Source organism: Hibiscus syriacus, unplaced genomic scaffold (genome assembly GCF_006381635.1).
Source record: "Hibiscus syriacus cultivar Baekdansim isolate YM2019G1 unplaced genomic scaffold, ASM638163v2 tig00110174_pilon, whole genome shotgun sequence".
In the NCBI taxonomy this organism is placed as follows: domain Eukaryota; kingdom Viridiplantae; phylum Streptophyta; class Magnoliopsida; order Malvales; family Malvaceae; genus Hibiscus; species Hibiscus syriacus.
The window spans coordinates 2,194,501-2,203,886 of record NW_024062612.1 but is presented as its reverse complement, the minus strand read 5'-3'; the positions used below and the strand labels follow the sequence as shown (position 1 = coordinate 2,203,886).

At 35.4% G+C, this 9,386-nt stretch overlaps 1 non-coding gene across 1 annotated transcript; it reads right to left on the bottom strand.

The window, feature by feature from the left end:
* Positions 1-1,175: 1,175 nt before the first annotated feature.
* On the bottom strand, positions 1,176-1,282 carry LOC120217028. The gene has a single exon (XR_005525115.1). It is a non-coding gene; the product is annotated as a small nucleolar RNA R71 (small nucleolar RNA).
* Between the last annotated feature and the right edge of the window lie 8,104 nt (positions 1,283-9,386).

Here is a 9,386-nt window from a genome sequence, read left to right as displayed (position 1 = left end):
TTTGTTAATTGAATTATGTTTATGATATGTGGTTTTGATATGATGTTGATTAGAGATAATAACATTTATACATGTGATATATGATTATTTTTAGAGATGAAATAATTATAATTGCATGCTAACTTTGTTACAACATAGGTGATTACGAGAGTAACATATCCGTATAGAGATATATGATGCATATGTTATGCTTGATTATGAACTTATAATATTTTTAAAGAGAGTTAAAAATTTAATAAGTTGGAGATAATATTTGCATGACTTATGAACATAGTTATACAACATTATTATTTTGTTAGTAGCCCAAGATGACAACATCTTAGGTCCATTGGTTTGTTTGCTCTTCTACTTGCTATTACATTCCCTGCCATATACCATTATGCTTCAATACTTTTGTTGTATTCTTGCCACTATCTCACTTCAACCTTATATTTCCTATTTGAGATTAACAATTTTAACTTGTGATACAATGATCATTGTGGGTTCGACACTCGAAACTCTTATAGTTTCCACTTTATTACTTGTTTGACAGTGTATGCTTGCACTCTGCTGTAACATTTACATAGCATCAAGTTTTTAGCTCCGTTGTTGGGGAGAAATGGTATTACATCATAATTGTTTTTCTTTTGTCTTTACTAACTTTTTTATTTTCTTTTTTAGGTAAATTTTTAAGCATAGTGTTGCTGGCGTATGCCACCCAACAACATCTGGGACAAAAATTTCAACAATAATAAATATGGGTTATTATTGTGTCCTGCATTCACTAAATGTTACAATGTCACAGCATTGCTACAACATCGATGATTGCAACAGGTAATCCGAGAACATATTGTGCCAACATTGGATGATATATATCCTAAGATTGTAAAGCCTTCCATCTATGTTTCCCATTTCAAATGATGCTTGTGACGTTCCAAATGTTGGAGTTAATTGTGCAATATAGCGGGATACACATCGAGGACCCTTGAGCACACTTGCGAGCATTCATGGAAGTGTGCGATTGTTTTGTACATTAAGGAGTGTCCGTAGAAGCACTGAAGTTGAAATTATTTCCTCACTCGCTCCATGAAAATGCTAGAGCATGGCTTAACTCGTTACCGCTTGGTGACATAACATCATAGAAAAAGTTGGAACAAAAACTTTTTTTGTGTTTCAATCCGCCCAACATGAATGTTAAACTGAGGAATGATATCACATCTTTCAAGAAATTGGAGGACAAGAGCTTGTACGAAGCATGAGAGCAATTTAAAGAATTGTTGCGTAAATGCTTGATGCATGGTTTCTGGCATTGGACACAAATATAGACCTTCTAAAATGGTCTTAACATGCAAACCCGAATGGTTGTAGATGCCTCTACTAATGGAGCATTGTTGGACAAGTCTTACAATGAAGCCTACGACATCCTTGAGAGGATCTCCAACAATGAATAACAATATCCTAACAAATGGATAATGCTGGGGAGATATGTTGTTGTAGCAATGAACAATGATGTTTAAACTCAATGGCTTCACAAATTATAGTATTGAGTGAGATGATAATGAATATGCAACAACCTAAAGATTTTTTGTATTTCACAAGGAGCTACAATTGGAATAACAATACTAATATCTACAATATGAAGTTGGAGAATCATTTTGATATTTCATGGGGTAGTCAGAATATAGATGAACCTAATGCAACAATGAATCCATATTGTGAGAGTACACAACCACAATATCATTCTCAACAACAATTCGTACAACAACAACTGATGTTTTCATATCAATAGACTCATCATCAAGCAATACAACCACACAAATGCTACAACCAGCAAAGCTATCAAGGGCATAGTTTCAACCAAGATTCAATATCTTTATCACTTGAGTCTCTACTAATGGAGCACATTCAAAGGCATCATTGTGAGCGTTAGAGACTCAAGTTGGAAAGTTGGCCAATGCGTTAAACACCAAACAGCAAAGAGCATTGCCAAGTGACACTGAAGTTACTTGTAACCAGCATTACAAAGCTGTCACAAAGAGAAGTAGACTCCAACTTGGGAATAATGATGAGCTCAAAAAGAAAGAGGATGAGAAGAATGATATTTAAAGGCAATGAGCTGGAAGTAGAGATTGAGCCACCCAACATTGATGTCACAACAAATGATGCAGGCCAGTGCAATAACTCTAGGACATTGCCACCAACAATGCCAATAACATTACCACATGTGATGTCGCTGTAACTTAAAGGAATACCACAACCTTCATTCCCTCAACGATTTCAAAATAGCAAGAATGACTAGCAATTCAAGAAGTCAATTGATGTGCTGAAGTAATTAAGGATCAATATCCCTTTGATAGATGCCTTGGAACAAATGTCGAACTATGCTAAATTCATGAAAAAAGTGCTTTTAAAGAAACATAGCATTGGCGAGTTCAAACTATTGTATTCGTTAAAGGGTGTAGCACTATTCACGAGCAGATTTCCACCGAAATTGAAAGATCCAGGGATATTTACTATTCTTTCACTAATGGCAATCAATTTATTGCATCAACATTTTGTAATTTGGACCAGTATTAATCTAACGTCTTTGTCTATTTTCAGGAAATTTGGGATTGAAGCAACACAAAAACTATTACATTAAAATTTATTGAACATTCCAATACCCATCCTCAAGGAAAAATAGATAATGGTCTCGTACAAGTGGACAAATTCATTTATCAGGCACACTTTATTGTCTTAGACTATGTAGCCGACAAGGATGTGCCAATAATACTAGACAAACATTTCCTTGTTACAGCATGAACATTGATTGATGTCCACAAAGGGGAACTCACAATGCGACTAAATGACCATCAAATTACATTCAATATTTTGCAATGCGATGACAATGTTGAATGTTATACTGTTGGCATTATCGAAGGAACAAAACAAACACACTTGGATGAATGTTGGAGCATGTTTAATGAGCACGAGATAAAACACTATGATGGCAGTATACCCAAACATATTGCTTCAATTTGGTTCTATGAACTCAAGGCTGATTAGTTTAATTTTTTATTTATTTTATTTTATTTCATTACATTACATTTTATTTTCATTTTACTTTTTTAGATTTTATTAGTTTTATTTTCTTTATTTTCAGGTCATGTTTCCACATTAATTAGCATACTATCATCCATCACAATGTTGTTGTTTCTTCACACCATCAGCTAAAGTTACAGACAGTCATTGATGTAGTATTATATATCAGCAAAAGAAAAATGCAACTGAAAAAGAATGCATCAGCAATGAATACTCACCCAACTTTTCCCATCCCAAGAAAGACTCGCTAGGGGAGTATTGCTTCCCTTCTCCTATTTACTTTTATTCACGTTTTTATTATTTTCTTGTTACATGCATTGAGGACAATGCGTCAGAATGTTGTCTTTTCTTTATTATTTGTTGTAATTTGATACGTTGATGTTGTTACATTATCTATGTTGTAGACTTTGTTGTGCACTAATGTTGTACTGGATTGCCGTGTTGATGCTGCAACAATTGGTGACTTAGTAGACAATTACAAGAAAATTATATAATCGGACAACTTTTCAATATATCTGTAAAATGGATGGAAAATATAGGAAAAATCATATTTTTCATATTGGTAGATGCTTTGACCTTTAGGTATTATAAATAAGGCATCCCTTCACACTTTTGGGAACTTTTCTTCAACCATTTTTCATTTCCATTTACACCGACCATGGATGTTTGAACTCACTAGGGATTTTAGTTGCAGTGGTGCATTTGTGTAGTAGCAATGGTTGATTGGGGTTCAATATTGCTTTCATGTTTTGAACTTGATAGAGCAGAAAACATTATTATGAATGTTGAATGTTTATTATTATTTATTTGGGAATCAAACATAAATTATTTGACTAAATGCTTATACGATGGTTTTTGTTGATTAAACTATATTTATGATTTGTGGTTTTAATATGATGTTGATTAGAGATAGTAACATCTTATGCATGTGATTTATGATTATTTTTATAGATGAAATTAATTATAATTGTATGCTAGCTTTGTTACAGCTTAGGTGATTACGAGAGTAACATATTCGTATAGTGATATATGATACCTATTTTATGCTTGATTATAAGATTTTTAATGAGAGTTTCTGTATTCCTATCACTATCTCACTTCAACCTTATCATTTTCTATTTGAGATTAACAATTCTAACTCATGATACAATGTTCTCTATGGGTTCAACACTCGAAACTCTTGTAGTTTCCACTTTATTACTTATTTGATAGTGTATGCTTGCACTATACTATAGCATTTACACATCACCAGTGGTGTCATTCTAGAAAGACAATGTATGGGATAAGCCATAGGACTAGTGGATATACGAATCGAGAGCCTTGAAAACTTTGTTGAAGAAGTCAATGAGGTCCAAGAAGTTTTGGAATCATGACTTGAACAATTATAAGCCATGAGGGACTGGTTCAAGGCCGTGACAATAAAATCTCAATGATTAATCGTTATTGGTGATGAGTAATGTGCTTATGGATGAGGAAACAGCTTTGAGAGAAGAGATGGATGGGCTCAAGAGTGAGCTAATCATGTACAGGGGTACAATGAGTGAGTTTGGAGCGTACAAGACCTTCTTGAAAAGACTTAGACCAAGGGTGATGCTGAAAGTTAAGCAGAGTGATGCCCAGAGTTGTTCAAAAGTCAAAGCTATAGTTGAGTCACAATCAGAACTTGCATAAGTCAAGTCAATTGGTAGCGAGTCATCCAGAACCATGCCCAGTGATAGGGATGAAAGTGATGGAGATCATGATAAGGGACAATGGATACATGGTGAAGAAAGCTCTTCGAGTGGCTTATGAAAGTCATCAACTAATCATGGTCGGAACAAGTCATCAGGGAATCATAGAAAGACCAAATCCGCGAATAAGAAAGTTAAGCCTTTAAATATTACTTCTATGATTGTCCTCATTTGATTAGAAGGTATCCCAGAAAGATTCGACTTACTACACTCATCAAGGGTGAAGACGAGCCAGAATGAGAAGTAGTCAAAGATGGTGTGATTACCACAGTTAAAGAAATCAAACTAGGAGCTGAGCTCGGTGCAAATGTGGGTGGAAAGCAGGAAAGTCGAAGGTAAACAAGCGCAACACTAAATTATTTCCTATGTGAGGGACCACACAAAGCCAATAGTTTTCAAAATAGGTAGAGCTTGATGCCAATGCAGATGGCAGAGCATGAAAGTTAAAGGTAAAGAAAGAAGATCTATTGAATTGTTTCTATTGTTAGGGATCACAAAAAGTGTATGATTGCAAAAATGATGCAAAACTCAGCACGAAAGTAAAGGCCCAAGCGGGAAAATTGAGGGTAAATAATAAAGAGCAACTAGAGTGTTTCCGATGTAAAGGTCCACACATAGTGCGAGATTGCCCAAATCGGGTCAAGCAGTCTAAGGGAAAGGATAAGACCGAGAGTAGTGAGAATACTAGGCTTGGTTCAATGAGTTTGTTGTTGCTAAGCTAAGTAAACGCCAAACGCAAAATGATTTTTCAAAACCAAAAGTTGTCAAAAACTTGCCAAGGATGCCAAGGAGATAGACATTGTTGTGGAATTTAGAGTTGATCAAGGCTAAAGGAGCCTGAATCGTTAGAGGAACATTTATCCTCAATGCTTGCCGAGATTAAGGCATTGTTTAAGTTGATGAATCTTAGACATGACGGGATGTTGAAGGAGTATTCGAGTAAGTTAAAGGAACTCTTATTCGAAGTCCCATACTTAACTGAAGAATATGGGTTCTTCACCTTCATAGAGGGATTATAGTCGTGGTCAAAGACGAAGATAGAGAGAAGGGGATTCAAGGTGTTGTCTCAAGCCTTGAAAATTGACGAGTCCATAATTAAAATTTAAGTCAAGAAGATGTCCAAGCTGAAAGAAGTCGTAGGTCATAACAAAGAAATCCATATTGAAAAGTCATCAAGAGATGGGGAGTGAAATTGTCCTAGTGACGAAAGAAGTTCACTGAGAGTAGATACAGTTATTAGTGAAGATGACAAGTTTGAACTTGGCACAAATGAAAGTGACAAGTGCCATAAGTCATGGGTAAGAGATGAGTAATCAGAGGGTCATCGATGTAAGAAGCCACAAGAGTTGCAAGCTTGCCTAGATAAAGTCGAGTTATCCAATAAGATGGATGAACATAGGATCAAAGCATCTAAGGAGAATGATGTGCCCAAGATCGAGGAGGTTGTGTGACTTGGTACAATGATTTTGAGTTCTGCCAAGGCTAAGGGAGGATAGAAGTATAGAGGGTTGATGTTTGTCAATATCAATATTGTGGGATGATCGGGAGTTACCTTACTAGATACGAGGGTATTCGATCTATTCATGTCAAATAGGGCTTCCGAGAAACTTGATCTCTTAATTCAACCATTGAGGAAGAAGATCAAGACTATTAATTCTGAAGAGTTTTAAATTGTTGGATTGACAAAGGGGATAGAGTTACATATTGACAAGTGGAGTGATAATGAGGTATTCTAGGTGATCCCATTGGATGACTTTGATTTCATAATTGGGTTGGGTTTCCTTGACCGAGTTTGTGCTTTCGTCTTTCCATAGGTTGATGTCATGAGCATCTTGGATTCTTGAAGGCAATATGCAGTGCCATTGTTTCAAGATAAGAAGGAAACTACCAAGACTATGAAACCATTCAGTGTTGATGTTCTGTGAGAGAGGGAGAAATATTGCTCTTGGGACTACCATCGAAGAAACAACCGAGGATGAGTTGATGGAGTCAAGCCTTCGAAAGACATGAAGAAAGTTGATTGCTTCACCTAGTAGTGTGGTGGGAGTGGAACTGGCTTCGATGATAGGGTGTTAGTGTGAGTTGAAGCAAAAAACTTCATGGTGGAAGTGTCGATACTGGGAGTGTCAGACTTCATGGTAAGAAAGGTTGACATAGAAAGTAGATATGACTGAGGAGTAATAGAGGAAGGTATATCTCACACACTTTTCAGCGTTATTTAGTTTGATTTGCCATTATTGATTGGTATAGGTCGAGGACCTAACCAACTTTACGGAGTTTCCAATGTTGGAAGGGACATATGAGATCTTTTAGAGTTCTTAAGGACAAACGAGTGTTGCTGGTGAATATAATAATTCGTGTTTTATGTCACCAAAGTATCCAAGACTTTTCCACTGATCAGAAGTATCCAAGTTTGGGTGAATGTAAACGGGCATGATGGATTTCCTACACTCGAGATGTATACAACGGATTGTTAGATAGTGTTGAGTCATGACGGTGTGAACCAAGGCATGAAGTGAGCCGAGGTGTTTTGTAGAAGATTCGTCCAAGGTGTTCAATGACCAAGTGTTCTTGCCTAGCAACGAGGGCACTATTAGACCAAGTGGGAGAGAATGTCATAGGTCGTAACTTAGGGTCTAAGATATTGATATAATTGCTCAAAAAAAGGGTTTTGTGTGCGTAGATTTGGGCTTTTCATAGGCCAAGATTACTTTGGCCCAGTTCTTGGAAATGCATACGAGTCCTTGGAGGATCATTCCGATGGCGTTCAGGAGAAGCAACGAGGGAGTTACATGTTCGATGGGGAAAATTTGTCAAGGCTCGTGGATTTGGACCGATACATGTGCGCGAATTTCCATAGAATATTTATGTAGAGTATTAGGCTTACCCAGAACCATCAAACTTGGCTCGCTCCTTGGAAGGTTCCATAATGGATAAAATTATCTTTTAATTTAAGTAGATAAATACTTAATTAAAGAGATAATATTGTTTGAATTCAAATTCCTTATATAGAGTTTTGATGAGGTAGGATTCAATGTAAGCCGTCAATGTACTTTGATCTAGACCGTTGATTTTTAGAGTCTCAACTATAAATAGATAACTCCTCCCCTCATTTGTAATCATCCATTCTTTTGATAGAATAATAAACTCAAGCATTTACTCTTAAATCCTCTCTTGTTTCCTTGTTGCCTTTGTTCTAGTTTTCTACCCTTTGGCTTTGTTATTGAAGCTACTTAGCTTGTTTCTCTTTATGGTTAATCCTTTGTGGCTTGTGTTGCTGATCGTGAAGACCGAGTAGTATCAAGAGTGTTTATTTTCCCACAGTTCTTTCAGAGTTTCAAAGTGGTCTTTGTGGCTTACAGAGTTTCGACAGTGCTTGTGCTCTCAAGAGTTGTTCAACCTTAATGGTTTGGATTAGCCCCATTGGTGTTTAGCTTTTTCATCATTGGTCTAACCCTACCGGGTTAGTGTTTCGCTTGGTGAGCCAAAGTCTCACAAGGACGTGGTGAAGGTTGACTTAGGCACCTTTCAACTTAAAAATCATCTAAGTGACGCACAAATTAGCTAGCAGAAGTCTAGCCCCGTGACAATATGCTTCAAATATCATGTTTCGAATCATGTGTGTTTGGTTTTTTTATATAGGATTTCTTTGTCTAAATTCTATTTAAAAGTGATTTTTAGTGTCTAAAGATTTTTTGTTAAAAATAGGTGTCTAATATTTTTCTATTATACTTTTAGGTGTCTACCGTTAAAAAAATTAAGTGATTCATGCCACATTTTTATTTTTTGTTTTTTAAATAAAGTATTATTTAAAAATATTTTTTTAAATTGAATGCGAAACATGTCACTTAATGATTTTTTTAACAATCAACACTTAAAATAATAACGGAGAAAATATTATGCACCTATTTTTAACAAAAAAAATTAAACTCTAATAATCAATTTTAAATAATAATTAAACACTTATTTTTATATTAAACCTTCTTATATAGGCACTATTTAAATTGACTATTTTCACAGTTTTGTCTTCTTTTGGTCAAGTAATTCATTTTTGGCAAAAACTAAATAAATAAGTAAAAAAGCTTTTGCGTTTAAACTTTAGTGTAAACTACGTGTTTAAACTCGGTTTTATCTATTTAGTACTAAACTTTTAATTTTTTCAAAACATATCTATCGTTAAGTTTATGCACTAAACATGTTGAGGTTTTAACGGCGGAGTACTAAAATGAAACAAAAACTAAACATTAGGTTTGATTTTAAAAAAATGAAAGTTTAGGTACTAAAATGGATTAAAACTTATAGTTTAGGTACCGAGTGTGTTAAGTTTTTAACAGGGGGTACTAAATTGAAATAAAAACTAAACTTTGAGAATGATTTTGGAAAAAATGAAAGTTTAGATACTAAAATGGACCAAAATTGATAGTTTAGGTACTAAACATGTGGTTTACCCTAAACTTTAACATGATTCATAGACAATAGGGATGGGCATAAATCGGGTAGGACGAGTTTTCGGTCAACCTGACCCAACCTGAAAATATATACCCTCCATCCAAACCCACCTTGACCCTAGTTTAAGGGTGACTTCACCCGATCCGA